Source organism: Podarcis muralis, chromosome 9 (assembly GCF_964188315.1).
Source record: "Podarcis muralis chromosome 9, rPodMur119.hap1.1, whole genome shotgun sequence".
In the NCBI taxonomy this organism is placed as follows: Eukaryota; Metazoa; Chordata; class Lepidosauria; order Squamata; family Lacertidae; genus Podarcis; species Podarcis muralis.
Genome location: NC_135663.1, coordinates 70,786,455 through 70,805,956, shown reverse-complemented (window position 1 = coordinate 70,805,956; position 19,502 = coordinate 70,786,455).

The following is a 19,502-nucleotide window of genomic DNA, read 5'->3' as shown; positions in this document are numbered from 1 at the left end:
TTCGCAACCTCAGCTTGTCAAAGGACTCTGCCAAACTGTTGGCATCCAGATTGTTTTTTTAAAAAATATTTTTATTGAATTTTTAAGAGAAGAAGATAGCAAAACATATATCAGACACAAAACACATAGCTATCAACAATATATAAAGAAGAAAAGAAAAAACTCACAGTTTTCCATACATATTTTCCATAACCAACTGGACTTCCTCACATTTCCCTTTCCTGCGTTCTCCATAGAAAAGTTATGTTTAGCAAATTATTACCTTCTTTCCAATTTTATGTTCTAATTCTAATGTATTATGCCTCTAGTAAGTATTTCCATCAAATATTTAAGTGCTTAGTTTTGGCATAACTTTACTTCAAATCTCATCTTTGTATTTCAACTTATTCTCATCCATATCTCATTTAAACTTCTGATGCCATAGTCTTTCCTTTCATGCACCTTCTTAACATTCATGCAATTTATATAATTTTTGTAAATAGTCTTTAAACTTCTTCCAGTCCTCTTCCACCTCCTCTTTTCCCAGGTCTCGAATTCTGCCAGTCATCTCAGCCAGCTCCATGTAGTCTATCAGTTGCGTTTGCCATTCTTCCAGTGTGGGTAAATCTTGTAACTTCCAGTATTTTGCAATGAGTATTCTTGCTGCTGTTGTTGCATACATAAAAAAACTCTGTCTTTTTTTAACACCTTCTGGTCGACAATACCCAAAAGGTGCCACGTGACCCGGAAGTGTCTCCGGAAAGCGCTGGCCCCCGGCCTATAGAGTGAGATGGGCGCACCAACCCCAGAGTCTGTCAAGACTGGCCCGTACGGGCAGGGGTACCTTTACCTTTACCTAAATCACTTCCCAGAAGGCCTTCACTTTCGGGCAGGTCCACCACAGGTGAAAAAACGTTCCTTCAGTCTCCTTACATTTCCAACATTTGTTATCATGCAGGTGATATATTTTTGCAAGCTTGACTGGGGTCATGTACCACCTGTATATCATTTTCGTAATATTTTCTTTCAAAGCATTACATGCCGTAAACTTCACACCGGTGGTCCATAACCTTTCCCAGTCAGCAAACATGATGTTATATCCAATATCCTGTGCCCATTTTATCATAGCTGATTTAACTGTTTCATCTTGTGTGTTCCATTTCAACAGCAGATAATACATTCTTGAAATTACCTTGGTCTTAGGTTCTAACAATTCTGTTTCTAATTTCGATTTTTCCACCTGGAATCCTATCTTTTTATCCATATTGAAAACCTCCTTAACCTGGGCATAATGTAACCAATCTCGCACTTTACCCTCCAGTTTCTCCAAGCTCCGCAACTTCCAGGTTTCTCCGACCTTTTCAATTATTTCCCAATATTTCGGCCATTCAGCCTCCATATTGAGTCTTTTCCGAGCCTTAGCCTCCATAGGTGACAACCACCTTGGAGTCTTGTTTTCTAACAAATCCTTGTATTTTGACCAGACATTAAATATTGCTTTCCTGACAATATGGTTCTTGAAAGTTTTATGAATCTTTACCTTGTCGTACCACAAATAAGCATGCTAACCAAAAGCATTATTAACCCCCTCCAGATCCAGGACATCAGTGTTCTCAAGGAGTAACCAATCTTTCATCCAGCAGAAAGCTGCAGCTTCATAATACAACCTTAAATCCGGCAGGGCAACCCCCCCCTCTTTCCTTTGCATCGGTCAACATTTTAAATTTTATTCTGGGCTTTTTGCCCTGCCAGATAAACTTAGAAATATCTTTCTGCCACTTTCCAAAACATTCCACTCTGTCCACGATCTGTAGGGCCTGAAACAAGAACAACATTTTTGGCAACACATTCATCTTTATAGCGGCTATTCGGCCCAACAAGGAAAGTTTCAATCTTGTCTAAATTTCTAAGTCTTTTTTAATTTCTGACCAACTGTTGGAATGAAAAATCACAGGAGACGAAAATCACAGGCAGGTGTAACATGAGGCGTCTGGCCAGGGCGGACCCTGGGAGCCCCTTTTATTGAATATTACAAACATTGACACAGGTGTGCTTGTGGCTGATTGGTTGATACATACATACACAAAGAAACTTGTTGCTGATTGGTTAACATAAGCATAAGGCGGGAATTTCATGTGAGAGGTGGGGATTACATGTGATCATTTGTTATCAGTGAATTATCATTTATCATCGATGGATTAAAGGCTGGGAATCGAAGCTAGAACTAGACAGGCATGAAGCCTCCTAATTATATTGTAATGATGGATCATGGCATGAAACAATATAACAATCAAGTTCTATAGATGTGGTCAGCTAGGAATGAAGAGCGGGTCATGTTGTTTTCCATGAGCTTAGGATGACTGAACAAGGAAAAGAATGTCCTGGTGTTTAGAACAGATCTGTACAGTGTGTGCAAAAGCAGGGAAAAGATTATAAGCAAGACTTCCCAGAATGCAAGAGAAAAGGTGCAAGGCTTCCCCAAAATGCAGCAGGTATGGGCAGAAGGAAAACTAACAGTTATATGCAGAAAGAGGACTTCCCTTTAACCAACATTTTTCATAGTTATCTTTAAACAAATTCAAATTTTTCGCAGACAAGTTGACCCCTAGGTATTTCACTTTTTTAACCACATTTAAATCAGTCTCCTTCTGAAACCTCTCTGTTTCCATGGATGTCAATTTTTTTTCCAACACCTTAGTTTTCTGCTTGTTTAATTTAAATCCCGCCAACCGACCAAATTCATGAATCAATTCTAAAGCTCTTTTCGTACTAGATTCTGGCTCCTGTAATGTTAAAACCAAGTCATCTGCAAACGCCTTTAATTTGTACTGTTTGGCTCCGACCTGTATCCCTTCCACCAACCGGTCCCCTCTAATCATGTTCAAAAGAACCTCCAGAACCGAGATAAATAACAGAGGAGAGATAGGGCAACCTTGTCGTGTTCCTTTTTCAATCATAAACTCTTCTGTCACCACATTGTTAACTATCAGTTTAGCTTTTTGCTCTGAATAAATTGCCTCTATTCCATTTTCGAACCCCCGTCCCACTCCCATCCCTTCCAAATTTTTCTTCATAAACTTCCATGAAATATTATCAAATGCTTTCTCCGCATCTATAAAAATTAACACTGCTTTAGTATTGATATTCGTCTGTAAAAGTTCCAAAATGTCAATAATGTTCCTCGTGTTATCAAACAAATGTCTACCTGGGAGAAAGCCTGCCTGATCTTTATGAATTACTTCGTTTAGCACTTTTTAAAATCTACTTGCCAAAATGTCAGCAAAAATTTTGTAATCCACATTCAGGAGCGAAATGGGACGGTAGTTCTTAAGTTGGGTCTTTTCAGTTTCCGATTTAGGTATCAATGTGATGAAAGCTTCTTTCCACGATTCCGGTGCCTTCTTCCCCTCCAAGATCTCATTACAAACCTCCAAAAGTGGTTGTGTCAGATAGTCTTTCAATGTCTTATAATATTTTGAGGTAAGTCCATCTGGCCCTGGAGACTTGCCAAGTTGCATATTCTGAATGGCACCTTCAATTTCTTGTTGTGTTATTTTGCAATTTAGGATTGACCTCTTTTCCTGAGTTAATTTTGGTAGTCCATTCTTCTTTAGAAATTGATCAATCTCTGTTTCTTTTTGTGGCCCTTGCGTATAGAGTTGTTTAAAGTATCTCTGGAAACACTTTCTAATCTCTTCGGGGTTTTGTATATTTCTCCCTTCATTTTCTAAATTTGTCACCGTGTTCAGTTTTTGTCTCTTCTTCAGCTGCCATGCTAGCAGCTTCCCACATTTATTTGCTGACTCAAATGTCTTTTGTTTCATTAATTTGATTTTCCACTCCACTTCTTGATTTACCAATTTGGTATATTGAGCTTGATGAAATTTAATTTCTCTCAAAATCTCCTGCGACTTTGGTTTCAGTCTCAACTTTTTTTCTCCTTCTCTTATTTTCTCCAAAATCTTATCTTTTCTCTCATTCTGTGCTTTTTTCTTAATGGAGTTCTGTTGTATCAAAAAACCCCTCATAACAGCTTTGCTTGCGTCCCAGATTACTCTTTTTTCCACTGTAGTGTTCAGATTTATTTCAAAATAGTCTCTTAATGTCTTTTGGGCCTTCTTAATAACTTCCTGATCTCTAAACAAGGTGTCATTCATTCTCCATCTGAAGGAGCCGGTTGGAGTTAGTCTCATTTCCATTTTCATAGCGTTATGGTCGGAGCAAGTTTTTGGGCAGATTTCCACTTTTCTAGTCTTCGGTGCCAGTCCTCTAGTTATCCATATTTGGTCGATTCTTGTCCATGACAGATGAGCTTCAGAGAAGAATGTTCCTTCTCTTCCTAGGGGGTTCTTTGTCCTCCAAATGTCAATCAAGTCCAGATTGTCAGTTAGCTCAAAAAAAGTTTTAGGTAGTCTGCTGTCTTTTGTCAAGTTTTGGTTTTGTGATTTGTCCATGTTGGTAGATACCACCCCATTCATATCTCCCATCATGATGATGTTATTGTAATCCAAAAAATCCAGCAATGTCTCATGCAGCTTCTTATAAAATTCTGACTTCCCCTCATTTGGAGCATAAATTCCCAATATCAAAACCTTTTCGCCTTGTGCTTGTATCTCAATTGCCAAGATTCTTCCTTGCTCATCTTTAAATAAAAATTTTGGTGCTAGGCTCTCCTTTGCGTAAATCACCACTCCTCTTTTCTTGACTCTGTCCGATGATATAAACTCTTGGCCTAACCTCTTGTTGACTAACACTTTCCTGTGGAGCCTAGTCACATGCGTTTCCTGCAAGCAGATAATGTCCAATTGCTCTTTCCTTAATATGTGAAATATTCTTCTCCTTTTTTCCGGGGAGTTACCACCGTTGATGTTCCAACTAAGAACCCAAAGATTGGAGACTGTTCATTGACAGCAGCAAGCGATCACTGAAATGTGTTCTGCTACACAACGGCAACCAGTTTGCCTCTATACCCCTGGCTCACTCGACTACAGTGAAGGAGAACTATGAAGCAGTGGAGTATGTGCTGGAGAAAATTGGTTATGGTCAGCATAAGTGGTTTATTTGTGTTGACCTGAAGATGGTGAACTTTTTGTTGGGACAACAGTCTGGCTTCAACAAGTACCCATGTTTTCTGTGCATGTGGGATAGTAGGGACTGTGCTCAGCATTACACGAAGAAGGACTGGCCTGTGCGGGAGGAATTGGTGCCTTGCAAAGAAAGGAACGTCATCAACGACCCTCTGGTGGACAGAGACAGAATACTCTTCCCACCGCTGCACATCAAGCTCGGCTTAATCAAGCAGTTCACCAAAGGCTCTGGACAAGGATGGTGACTACTTCACTTGTGCCAGGATTGACCATGGAGAAGTTGAAAGCTGGCATCTTTGACGGTCCTCAGATCCGTCAGCTCATCAGAGATCCAGAGTTCAGAAACTCAATGAACGAAATGGAACTGGAAGCGTGGAAGGCATTTGTTCTGGTAGTGAAGAACTTTCTAAGCAACAATAAGGTCAGAAACTATGCAGAACTTGTCAACAACATGCTGACTGCTTTCAGAAACCTGGGCTGCAACATGAGCGTCGAGATGCACTACCTATTTTCACATATGGACCAGTTTCCTGAGAACCTGGGTTCAATGAGTGACGAGCAGGGGGAGAGATTCCATCAGGACATGAAAGAGATGGAGACCAGGTATCAGGGTCGCTCGGACGCAGTCATGATTGCTGACTACTGTTGGACTCTGAAGAGAGACCTCCCTGCCGCTGAGCATTCCAGGAGTTCCAAAAAACGGAAGTTCAAGCCCTGAAGTTTGAAAAATGGTGAAGCAACATGCAACTTATGTGTACTTACCTTTCTCAATGCCCAGCATTCAGTTTACAGTAATCGATGTTTCTATCAGGTAATCAATAGATGTTGTTGGAAAAACATTATTTTCTCTTAGAAACATATTTAGGATGATATGTGTTGACAAAAATCAGCTGATAATGCCACAAAATGTGATCGATTTTGTCACAAGATCTGATTTTTTACAAATCAACAAAGCACAACAACCTGACCTGATGGAGAGAAACGGATGCCATTTCCTGATTCAGCAGTGCAAAAAGACCCTAAATCAATTGTAGAAATCTAGACAACATTCAAAAGGTAAAAAATTGTTGCCCAGTGTATAATTTAACATCTTTTGGGGGCAATTCCAAACCTGTTATTCCAAGAAGAAAGGCCTCTGGTTTCTTTATAAATGTATATTTCAACATTTTTTTCAATTCATTATAAATCTTTCACCTTGGGGCAGGTCCACCTTCGTTTTCTTTACATTTCCAGCAATGGTTATCACAGTTATGATAAATCTTTGCTAATTTAACTGGGGTCGGATACCATCTATACATCATTTTCATTATGTTTTCCTGTAGTACAGTACATGCAGTGAACTTGACCCCTTTCTTCCACAATCTTTCCCAATCCTCAAACATTATGTTATGTCCTACATGTCTTGCCCAATCTATCATCACTGATTTAACTTGTTCATCCTTCGTATGCCACTCTAACAATGGGAAATGTAGTGCTTTCAAAGCCCCCCCCCCCAATGTTGCAGGGGGCATTCTCTGGGTGTTTGGTGCTGCTTTGGAGTGAATCAGATGACATTGGACCTTTGGAGAAATCGTGACCCTGTGGGTTAGGGCACGGACGCCTCATTTTTGGGGGGGGCGCCATAAAACGTGGGGTTTTCACTGCCGTGGATCACAAAACGGCTGCTGTTTTGTGCAAAGCTGGTAGACTGAGAAACTAGTATTTTATTCTTATTTTTAAAAAGATAAACTAAAGGTGTGTGCTTACAGGTAAACAGATACCAGTGTGCATGCCCATTATGACCTCAGGCAAGAATCAAGAAAATACAGGTGGTCCCTCTTAACTGACATTCTTAACTGAACAGAACTGAAGGGAGGGGCTGGTTCTGGAGCAAAGCTGTTTAGATTGGGTTTGGGTGGATGCGAAGAGGATGCCTCAAACTTCTTGGGCTTTGCTTCTCAACTTATTCTGCCTTCTGGGACCCCCCAGCCCAAGACCAACCACCTCTTGGATAGGTGAGCATGCAGATATTTTGGAATGTGAGTGTGGGGCAGGATGACCGCGTATGAAAGCTCCTTTGAGCACAAGTGCTGGCCCCCCTTTTCTCTCCCATGGAGGCCCTGAACTGGCCAGCTCCTGGTTCAGGGCCTCCAAGGGAGAGAAAAGGGAACCTCAGTTACTCTTTGCCTTCTGACGACACTGTCTCACTCCCAGCAGAGCCCCAAGACTTACGGCTGCTGCTCTATCAGCCTCAGGACATCCAAGGGATCATGAGCAAAGCACACAAGCCCTGCCCGCCAGATGTGAAGCACTCTACGGAGAGAATTTGGGTTTTTTAACTGGCTGAACAGAGTTTCAGCCCTTGGGGAATTTGATTTCTTAAACATACACCTTCCCCTTCCTTGTGTCCCTGGGGAGAAAAGCCAATCCTGCTTTCTTCCTTTGGTAATTTAATCAGAGGAAATAACTCTTTCAATGGTCTAATAGATTTGCTGAATCATGAATTCTGTACATGCACAGAGGCTATACCTCTTGAAACCCCAAAGATGGGCAAGATGGGGCATTTCTCTCCACCTGGCTCCACCGGATATTGCTGATGGCCAATGAAAGCCCAAGTAGGGATTCCTAGTGGGGGATGTTGCTGTGGTATATTGGAGGAGCAGGGCCAGGAGGCTAACTTGGACACCTGAGAACACAAAAAGCAGCAGCAAAACAACTACATGTTTCCTTTTAAATGGGCCTCCCTGCTGAGTGTAAAGCATAGATCCTCATTTTTTAAGGGAAAAGGGAGAGAAGGCTTCTCCCAAAGTGTTAGAAGGCCACAAATAATGTAACAATAGAACAAAACAAAGGTGCCGTTTCATGTGATAAGGTGAGAGATTGGTTACATTATCGACAGATAAATGAAGTATTTAAACAGGACAGAAAGAAAGGCTTCCAAGTGGAGAAGTCAAAATTAGAAACAGAACTGTTAGAACCCAATACTAAAAATTTGTCAAGAATGTACAACTTGCTGTTGAAATGGAATACTCAAGATGAAATGGTGAAATCTAATATGATTAAATGGGCACAGGACATTGGGCATGACATTGAATTTGCAGACTGGGAGCAGTTATGGACCACTGGTGTTAAATTTACGGCATGCAATGCCTTAAAAGAAAACATTATGAAAATGATCTACAGGTGGTACATGACTCCTGCTAAGTTAGCAAAGATCTATCATTTGCCCAATAACAAGTGTTGGAAGTGTAGTGAAACGGAGGGAACCTTCTATCACCTTTGGTGGACCTGCCCGAAGATTAAGGCTTTCTGGGAAATGATCTATAATGAAATAAAAAAAGTTCTGAAGAGAACGTTTGTTAAAAAACCAGAGGCCTTTCTCTTGGGTATGGTGGGCCAAATGGTGCCAAAGAAGGACAGGACATTTTTTATGTACGCCACTACAGCAGCAAGAATTCTTCTAGCAAAGTATTGGAAGACGCAAGATTTACCCACGTTGGAAGAATGGCAGACGAAGGTGATCGACTATATGGGACTGGCAGAGATGACTGGCAGAATTCGAGACCGGGGGAAAGAGGCGGTGGATGAAGACTGGAACAAATTCAAAGCTTATCTTAAAAACTGTTGTAATTTGGAAAATTAGGGGCTCAGAGTTATAAGAGATAAAGAACTACAGTTGTATTAATAATTAACTGAAGTTAAATACATGAAATATATTTAAGTTAAGATCAGAGGGTTGCTAAAAAATCTTGAAACAAGAATGCAGGAAAGGGGTGGTATGGGGAAGTCATGTTTTTGTTTGTTTATGTCTATGTTTTTGTTTTGTTTACTCTTTATTTATGGAAAACTAATAAAAATTTATTATAAAAAAAAAAAAACAAAGCCATCACTGCTGCAGCGCCAAAGGCAGGTGGCTAAGGGGTGGTGAGTGTCCCACGGGGCGAAATGGGATGTACCCCTCCCCTCAAGCTCAGGATTCCAGAACTAACAACTGTCAGTTGGGAGGGACGGAAGGCAAGGACCCACAGCCCAGGTGGGGCTCGCTAGCTTGGGGAGGAGGTGTGTGATTCCTCAGCTGGAGTAGATGCAGGACAGTTGAGGCTCACATGCCTCATCACCGCAAAAGCTATAACTGGAAAGCTGTCCTGGCCAGGCCTGTGTCCTTTGGCTCCAGTTGGGAGTGAGACGGATGACGTCTGATTTTTGGCGAAATATTTTTTTTTAAAAAAATTTATGATTTTCAAGTTTATACATTTCAATAATTTTGCAGTCATTTTAACATTTCAAAACTTGACTTCCTTCCCCCTCTTTCTGCAGTTCTTTAAATTGATTCTTCATATCTTATGCATATCCAAATTACCTCAATTTCTTCATTTATGCATCTGCTTTAAATAGATAATCTTATTAAACTGCAGGTTATTCCAATAATCCTGCCAATGTTCTTATCTGTTTACAGTTTGTAACTATTCATTCAACCATTTCCATTCTTTAATAAAAAGTTTGTTCTCTTGCTCCTAGAAACGGTCAGCATGTGACAGAGGCCACATCCTGGGAACGGTTTGACTGGCCACCTAAACCAGGTGAGAGCAGCCAAAGAGTCTCAAATGCTCAGGAACTTCCCCTGTGTGCCAAGACAGGCTCCAGAAGATTGAGCGGACAAGACCAAGCGTGGGCCCAGTGGTCAAGAAGGTGGTTTCTGCAATGCTGTGGAGGGAAGTGAGGGGCAGATGGGGCTCATCCACCTATAAAGATAGCCCATCGAGGAGAAGGAAAACTCTGATCCTAATTTGCCTTGTGGGATATCTTTGGGAGCTGAAAAGGCTAAGGAGTAAAGCCTACACAAATCTGGAGTGGAGTCCCTCAGGCGGTTGGATGGCGCCATTTACAACCCCTTCTGACATCTCCTGCAGCCCAACTGGTGCCTAACTCTGCTTTCCTTGGAGACACATCTGCACAGCCAAGAGAGGGAGTCTTGTCATCTGGGAAGCCCAGGACCTCCAGACACACTGCCCAGTCTTGCTCCCTGGAGAGGTCACTTTGGGACTGCTGACACCGTTGCTTGACTTTTGACCTCACCCCCAGAGGCGCACTCCATTGCTTCTCAAGACAGACAAATGACAACATTAAAAAACTATTTGAAAGAATTTTATTTCATTCACAAAAGACAATCTGGCATGTGATTAGGACAGTGGTTTTCAGACAACGGGTGACACGTTTATTGATCCAGTTTGGAAGTCTCTGTCTTGTCTTCGCACATGCGCAGTTCCATCTAGGAGCAACAACAAGGGAAGGAGCCAAACTGTCGACTCCTGCAGCGAGACTCAGGATTTCCACTCATGCTCACAAACGTAGGAAAAAGCACCGCCTAGGATAAAAGGATGATCACAGAATAGCATGTTTGTAAAGGAACTTGATTAGAATAATAATGATGATGATGATTTTTATTTTATTTTTCTATTTGGGTTTGTGGGGAAGGGGGGGACTGGGTCTGGGTGGGGAGGGAGATCTGTGCTGGAGTTGCTGGCCTCACTGCTGTCGCTGCTCGGAAGAGAGAAGAAGAGAAAATATTTTTAATCTTTCCATTTCTTATTCTGTTGACAACCCATCTTTCCTTCAAGGATCTCCAGGTGGCTTACGCTATTCTCCCTTTCTTTAATTATATTTACTTCCTCATTCCATTTCTCTTCCAATATCTCTTCCTCCTCCTCCTCGCAGACCAGGGGGTGGATTTTAGGGGCACGACAGCAGGAGGCCAGCAGCTCGCACAGCCTGCCACACTGGCCATTCTCTCTTTCAACAGCCTTGGAGAACAACTGAGTAGGCATCTAGAGCGTCAACTGAACAGGCATGTGGATCAGCTAGTCACTGGGCACAGTCTATTCTTTTGGAGGGGGCTTTCCCCAGTTTCCATTTATAAGAAGTTTGAAAGGTTGCCTCTTTATAAAGTGTGGTCTCCTTGTGACGAGAGACCACACTGAAATATATAAAGGTAAAGGGACCCCTGACCATTAGGTCCAGTCGTGGCCGACTCTGGGGTTGCAGCGCTTTATTGGCGGACCGGTCATGAACAGCTTCCGGGTCATGTGGCCAGCATGACTAAGCTGCTTCTGAACCAGAGCAGCGCACGGAAACGCCCTTTACCTTCCCGCCGGAGCATTACCTTTTTATGTACTTGCCCTTTGACGTGCTTTCGAACTGCTAGGTTGGCAGGAGCAGGGACCGAGCAACGGGAGTTCACTCCGTCGTGGGGATTCGAACCGCCGACCTTCTGATAGGCAAGTCCTAGGCTCTGTGGTTTAACCCACAGCGCCACCCGCACCCCTATTATTTATTTATTTAGATACTTGGATTTTGGGCGAAGGGAGAACTGGGTCTTGGAGCGGGGTAGAGCTGTACTGGAGCTGCTGGCCTCACTGCTATCACTGCCTGAAGAGAAATGAAGAGAAAAGATTCTTAATTTTTTCATTAATTATTACATTGATGACCCATCTTTCCTGCAAGGATCTCCAGGTGGCTTGCGTTATTCTCCCTTCCTCCCTTCCTCATCCCATCCCTGAACTCTTCTTGAATGAGGGAGCTGCCTCCCCCCACCCTCAGTGATCCAGATTCTCTCTGGCCTCCCTGTTCCTCCTGAACAAAGATCAACACTCACCATTGGTAGTAGCGTCTGTGGTATCCATCCTCTGGTCCCTTGGCCTTACGTAGATCGTTCTCACCTTTACCCTTCTTTCCTTTCCATCCTTCATTACACTCACTGTGTCCTCCTCCTCACAGACCAGGGGATGGATTTTTGTGGCACGACAGCAGGAGACCAGCAGCTCACCCAGCCTTCTCAGACTGCAGAATCTAGGGAAGAAGAGGGAAAATAGTCAGGAAATGGGTTCTAGATGCTTCCTTGATACTCTTTATCTGGCAGATAAACCTACTTTCAGAAACCTCTCATGGCGATTGCAGCAAGCAGCTGAAACCAGAGAGGAGGGCATCTTGTCAAGAGACCCTCCAGAACTGGGAGATCCCTTTCTTGTGGTGATGCCCGCAAGGGAGAAGGCAAGCCATTTCCCTCAAAGGATCTAAGAGGGTCCTGAGGTCAATCTTTAAAAATTAATCTAACCATGATATGGTTCCTTATATATCTGAATCTTGAGGGATAGCAAATGAAGCAAAATGCAGGAAGAATAAGAGATCCTATGTATACACGAGATGAATAAATTTTCATTTTTCAGAAAACACAATTCACACCAACAACCTATTTTATTTGAACTATCCTCAAATAGTTGCTCTTCCCAAAGTTGTCAGCCAAGTCAGTCAGCCGGAGAACGTGTCACAATGGAGGACATGACACCGTCACTTTAGCTACCTGGCTTTACAAGGGACATGGCTCCCTTTAATGTTCAATTTTAAAAATATATATTTTAGTGGGTTAAGCAGTTTTGCTTTGTTTATTTTAAAAAGTTCGATACCTCTTCCTTTTCATGTAGCACAGTGATTTGGGCATTCTACTTACGCTTTAGATGAAGAAAGTCAATTCGTTGCGCTAAAAAACATGTTTGCTTCCTCAAAATCTTCCTCCTCTCGTCTGAACTATCCTCAAATAGTTTCTCATCCCAAAGTCCTCATCCCATCCCTGAATTCTTCTTGAATGAGGGAGCTGCCTCCCCACTCCCCAGCGAGCGGGATTTTCTCTGGCCTCCCTGTTCCTGATGAACAAAGATCAACACTCACCATCTAAATTGGTATCAGTGGCATCCATCCCCTGGTTGCTTGGTCTTACATAAATTATTTTCACCTTCACTAAAGATTCCTTCTGATCTTCATAACCATCACTTCATCCTCCCATTTCTCTTCCAATATCTCTTCCTCCTCCTCCTCCTCACAGACCAGGGGATGGATCTTTGGCACGTGACAGCAGGAGACCAGCAGCTCACGCAGCCAATCTTTATAAACTAATCTAACCATGACATGGTTCCCTATGTTTCTGAATCTTGAGGGATAGTAAAAGAAACAGAATGCAGAAGGAATTAGGAATCCTACTTATACTTTATATGAAGAAAGTCTCTTCATTACACCAGAAAACGTATTTCCTTTCTCACAAACCACCTCCTCCTTCTCCTAGACCACGCTACGCCATCTTTGCCATCTTTATAGGTTAGTGTTTAATATAAGTTCAATATTAAAAGTGTTGCCTTCTCTTTTACCTTTGTTTTCCAGTAACTTCCACTCTTTTACCACAAACAGCGCTGACAATCCAAGTCTTTTAACTCAGTCTCTTTCGCTGGGCTCAGGCCACTTCAAAGTAAAAAACAAGTTAAGTCCTTGAATTCCGCTTCTTTTAATGGGCTACTACTGCTGCTGCAGAGTGAAATTTGAATCTGTCTTCCTTTTCTTACTGGTACTTGTTAGAGAAATCTTTGCTTATGGTTACGTATAATGAGAAAGATTTCCAATATGTTTAAGAGAAAATCTCCCGTTCTTTACTCTTTATGTGCTAGTCTTTTGGGTCTGTTTCTGAGCAGTTCAGTTTGTATAAATAAGTCTCACAGACCCTCTTCTCCTCAAGCTCTCCTTGTTAGCTGCCGTTCTTACCGTTTGGGACTTTGAGGCTTGCTGCTGAGGATTGCTCGTGTCCTTGCGTCTAGGTACTCTCTGTGGACTCACCTCCTGGTTAGGACGTGGGCTTCGAAGGGTTCCTTTTTTGGACGCTGCCGGACAATGTCAGCCCTGGGCCACGCCCAGAGCCTTTTTGGGGGTCGTGTAGCCTCCGCGTTGCCCCCCAAAGTTCCCTCTAACAGCTGCTAGGCGCGGAGAACCCGCGAAGCACATCCACAACGGAGGGCGGAAAAACCGGAAGCCCTTACATACCAGGTTTGGAAGGGGGATTTGGTCTGCGATCGGCTTTTTCCGTAGGGACACGGGTGGCCACAGAGCCTAGGGCTTGCTGATCAGAAGGTCGGCAGTTCGAATCCCCACGACGGGGTGAGCTCCTGCTGCTCGGTCCCAGCACCTGCCAACCTAGAAGTTCGAAAGCACAAAGTGGAAGTAGATAAATACCGTATTTTTCGCTCTATAGGACGCAAATTCCCCCCTCCAAATATTAAGGGGAAATGATCAAAGCAGCAGAAATAAGAGATGATTGGATCCCTTTAAGAGCTCAAAGCATGGGTACCCCCAACCAAAATTTAAAATTCGGTTTTGTAATTTGGAACTAATGTGATTTGATTGGTTTGCCAATAAAAAATATATTATAAAAAAAACAAAAATTAAGGGAAAATTTGTGTGCGCCCTATGGAGTGAATGCAGGCTGCGCAGCTAAGCCCAAAGCCAGAGCAGGCAAAGGAGCGCTGCCCAGCGCTCCGTCTCGCTGTTCTAGCTTGGGGATGGCTGCGCAAAGCCTCCGCAGGGCAGCGGGGTGCCTTCACCCCGCTGTTCTGCAGAGGCTTCAAAGGCTGCACCCGTTGGCTTCAGGCAGCTATCCGCAAGCTTTCGGAGCGCAGCAGGAGTTCCCGCTGTACTTCGAAGGCTTGCGGATAGCCATCTGAAGTCACCTAGCAGTTCAAAAGTGGAAGTAGATAAATACCGTATTTTTCACTCTATAGGACGCACTTTTCCCCCTCCAAAAATTAAGGGGAAATGATCAAAGCAGCAGAAATAAGAGATGATTGGATCCCTTTAAGAGCTCAAAGCATGGGTACCCCCAACCAAAATTTAAAATTCGGTTTTGTAATTTGGAACTAATGTGATTTGATTGGTTTGCTAATAAAAAATATAGTATAAAAAAACAAAAATTAAGGGAAAATTTGTGTGCGCCCTATGGAGTGAATGCAGGCTGCGCAGCTAAGCCCAAAGCCAGAGCAGGCAGAAGGATCGCTGCGCAGCGCTCCGTCTCGCTGTTCTAGCTTGGGGTTAGCTGCGCAAAGCCTCCGCAGGGCAGCGGGGTGAAGGCACCCTGCCGCCCTGTGGAGGCTTCAAAGGCCGTCCCCGAAGCCAGAACAGTGAGGCGGAGCTCACTGCGCAGTGCTCCGTCTCACTGTTCTAGCTTGGGGATGGCTGCACAAAGCCTCCGCAGGGCAACGGGGTGGAGAGCGATGCTCCGTCTCACTGCGCGGTGCTCCGTCTCACTGTTCTAGCTTGGGGATGGCTGCACAAAGCCTCCGCAGGGCAGCGGGGTGGAGAGCCTGGAGAGCGAGAGGGGTCGGTGCACAGTTTTCCCTCTCTGCGCAGCGCCCCTATGATCCGGTGCGTCTTATGGTCCGGTGCATCCTATAGAGTGGAAAATACGGTAGGTGCCGTTCTGTCGGGAAGGTAAACAGCCTTTCCGTGCACTGCTCTGCTTTTGCCAGAAGCGGCTTCGTCATCCTGGCCACATGACCCGGAAGCTGTACGCCGGCTCCCTCAGCCTATAGAGCGAGATGAGCGCGCAACCCTAGAGTCGTCCGCGACTGGACCTAACGGTCAGGGGTCCCTGTACCTTTACCTAGGCTTTTTCCAGATCTGCCTTACTGCCCTATGTTTCTAAATCTTGAGGGAGAGCAAAAGAAGCAGAACGCAGAAAGAATTAGACATCCTACTTACACTCAAGAAGAAGAAATCTTTATTTTGCCGCAAAACATCATTACTTCTCACAAACCACCTCCTTTCTCCTGAACTATCCTCAAATAGTTGCTCTTCCCAAAGTCCTCAGCCAAGTCACTCAGCAGGGGGACGTGTCACAATGGAGACCCTGACCCTGTTGCTTTAGCTACCTTGCTTAACAATGTGAATTGTTCCCCTTAACATTAATTTTTCAAATATATCTTCCAGTGGGTTTTTATTTTTTTTATTTAGGAAGGATCTAGAGCTGGCTTCATCCAGCACGGTGCATTTCTGGACAGGACAGGACACACCTTGCAAACACACACTTTTCAACATGGCGGTGTCACCAAGGAAAAACACTCCTGGCCTAGACTATGGCTGCTGTTTCTCAATTCATAGTAAAAAATGACCCTTCTCAACATCCTGTAATAAACTGTCCAATATTAGGATGGACAGGAGCAGGACTTCACCCTTAGACCCCCTCATCCCCCTGTTTCTTTCTGTTTCTGCCCAGTGTCTTCTGCCAATCAAAAGCTTTCCTTAGCTTGCAAGGAAGTGAAATGTTATGAGTTACTTGGTGCCAGACTCCCCTTTGCCATGAGTTTCTGGGTGCCAGGCACTGAACCCCTGGACACTGAACATCTGGGGAATTGATCTAAGCTGTACCCCAAGCACTACATTTGATTGTTGGCTATTAAAAACTGATTGAAACCATTTTATTTCATTCACAAAAGAAATTTTGACATGTGATTATGATAACCGTTTATATAATAAAGGTGACACGTTTATTGATCCTTTTTGTAAGTTATTATTTGTCTACTTTAATGTATTTTTTATATATATTAATCAGTAAGGGGGTGGGGTGGGAAGCAGTTATGCATATGAAACCGGTGGATGGCTGTCATTAATCCAGATCAATTTCATAGAATCATAGAAACTTATAGCTGGAAGGGACACCAAGGGTCATCTAGTCCAACCCCCTGTGATGCAGCAATCTCAGCAAAAGCATCCATGGCAGACGGCCATCCAACCTCTGCTTAGTAACCTCCAAGGAAGGAGAGTCCACCACCTCTCATGGGAATCTGTTCCAATGCCAAACAGCCCTTACTGTCAGAAAGTTTTTATGAATGTTTACTTGGAATCTCCTTTCTTATAACTTGAATCCATGGGTTCGAGTCCTACCATCTAGAGCAGGAGAAAAGAAGCTTGTTCCCTCTTCCATGTGACAGCCCTTAAGATATTGGAAGATGGCTGTCAGATCTCCTCTCAGTTTCCTCTTTTCCAGGCCAAACCTCCCCAGCTCCTTCAAGTGTTTCTCTTCAATCTTAGTTTCCAGACCCTTGGTTGTCTTGGTTGCCCTCCTCTGCACACATTCCAGCTTGTCAACATCCTTCTTAAATGATGGTGCCCAGAACTGGACACAGGACTCCAGGTGTGGCCTGACCAAGGTAGGAGAGAGTAGGACTTGGACTTCCTTTCATCAGGACCCTGGACTTCCATAGATGCAATCTAGAACAGCATTACCATTTTCTGCTGCTGCACATTCCTTGTGGCTGAGGCTCAGGGTAACGCCCCCGGGACCTTTCAGTTCATGGTGTCCATGGAGGCGCAAGTCAATTCTGTGTCCAGGGCAGCTGTTGACCAGTTCATCTAGTACGCAGGCTGAGACCCTATCTGATCTACTTGCAACCATTTGGCACCATTTTTGAGTGAATTGCCGAAAGTCAGATTTTTGATGTAATTGTGACCCCGGGGCTTAGGGATATTTCAAAAAAATCATTTTCTGCTGGTTAAGTTGTCGAGGGCTGATTCCTTTTCCTGTAATAAAAAAAATTCGGCTTCCACCGGAAAACCCTTCAGGGGAGCATTTGCCACCGTTTGGCACCATTTTTGAGTGAATTGCCAAAAGTCAGATTTTCTATGAAATTGTGACCCCGGGGCTTAGGGATTTTTTCAAAAAAAATCTTTTTCTGCCAGTTAAGTTGTCAAGGGCAGATTTCTTTTCCTGTGATAAAAAGCCTTCTCTTTTGACCGCCAAAACTCTCAGGGGAGCATTTGCAACCGTTTGGCACCATTTTTGAGTGAATTGCCGAAAGTCAGATTTTCTATGAAATCGTGACCCCGGGGCTTAGGGATTTTTTCAAAAAAAACCTTTTTCTGCCGGTTAAGTTGTCGAGGGCTGATTCCTTTTCCTGTAATAAAAAAAATTCTGCTTCCACCGGAAAACCCTTCAGGGGAGCATTTGCAACCGTTTGGCACCATTTTTGAGTGAATTGCCGAAAGTCAGATTTTCTTTGAAATTGTGACCCCGGGGCTTAGGGATTTTTTCAAAAAAATATTTTTCTGCAACCATTTGGCACCATTTTTGAGTGAATTGCCGAAAGTCAGATTTTTGATGAAATTGTGACCCCGGGGCTTAGGGATTTTTTCAAAAAAATCATTTTCTGCCGGTTAAGTTGTCGAGGGCTGATTCCTTTTCCTGTAATAAAAAAAATTCTGCTTCCACCGGAAAACCCTTCAGGGGAGCATTTGCAACCGTTTGGCACCATTTTTGAGTGAATTGCTGAAAGTCAGATTTTCTATGAAATTGTGACCCCGGGGCTTAGGGATTTTTTCAAAAAAATATTTTTCTGCAACCATTTGGCACCATTTTTGAGTGAATTGCCAAAATGTCAAATTTTCTATGAAATGTGACCCCGGGGCTTAGGGATTTTTTCAAAAAAATCTTTTTCTGCCGGTTAAGTTGTCAAGGGCAGATTTCTTTTCCTGTAATAAAAAGCCTTCTCTTTCGACCGCCAAAACACTCAGGGGAGCATTTGCAACCGTTTGGCACCATTTTTGAGTGAATTGCTGAAAGTCAGATTTTTGATGAAATTGTGATCCCGGGTCTTAGGGATTTTTTTCAAAAAAATCATTTTCTGCCAGTGAAGTTGTCGAGGGCTGATTTCTTTTCCTGTGATAAAAAGCCTTCTGTTTCAACCGCCAAAACTCTCAGGGGAGCATTTGCAACCGTTTTGGCAGAATTTCTGAGTGAATAGCCGAATGTCAGATTTTTGATGAAATTGTGACCCTGGGGCTTAGGGATTTTTTCAAAAAAACCATTTTCTGCCGGTTAAGTTGTTGAGGGCTGATTCCTTTTCCTGTGATAAAAAGACTTCTGTTTCCACCGAAAAACCTCTCACGGGAGCATTTGCAACTGTTTGGCCCCATTTTTGAGTGAATTGCCGAAAGTCAGATTTTATATGAAATCGTGACCCCGGGGCTTAGGGATTTTTTCAAAAAAATATTTTTCTGCAACCATTTGGCACCATTTTTGAGTGAATTGCCGAAAGTCAGATTTTTGATGTAATTGTGACCCCGGGGCTTAGGGATATTTCAAAAAAAATCATTTTCTGCCGGTTAAGTTGCCGAGGGCTGATTCCTTTTCCTGTAATAAAAATAATTCTGCTTCCACCGGGAAACCCTTCAGGGGAGCATTTGCCACCGTTTGGCACCATTTTTGAGTGAATTGCCGAAAGTCAGATTTTCTATGAAATTGTGACCCCGGGGCTTAGGGATTTTTTCAAAAAAATCTTTTTCTGCCAGTTAAGTTGTCAAGGGCAGATTTCTTTTCCTGTGATAAAAAGCCTTCTCTTTTGACCGCCAAAACTCTCACGGGAGCATTTGCAACCGTTTGGCACCATTTTTGAGTGAATTGCCGAAAGTCAGATTTTCTATGAAATCGTGACCCCGGGGCTTAGGGATTTTTTCAAAAAAAACCTTTTTCTGCCGGTTAAGTTGTCGAGGGCTGATTCCTTTTCCTGTAATAAAAAAAATTCTGCTTCCACCGGAAAACCCTTCAGGGGAGCATTTGCCACCGTTTGGCACCATTTTTGAGTGAATTGCCGA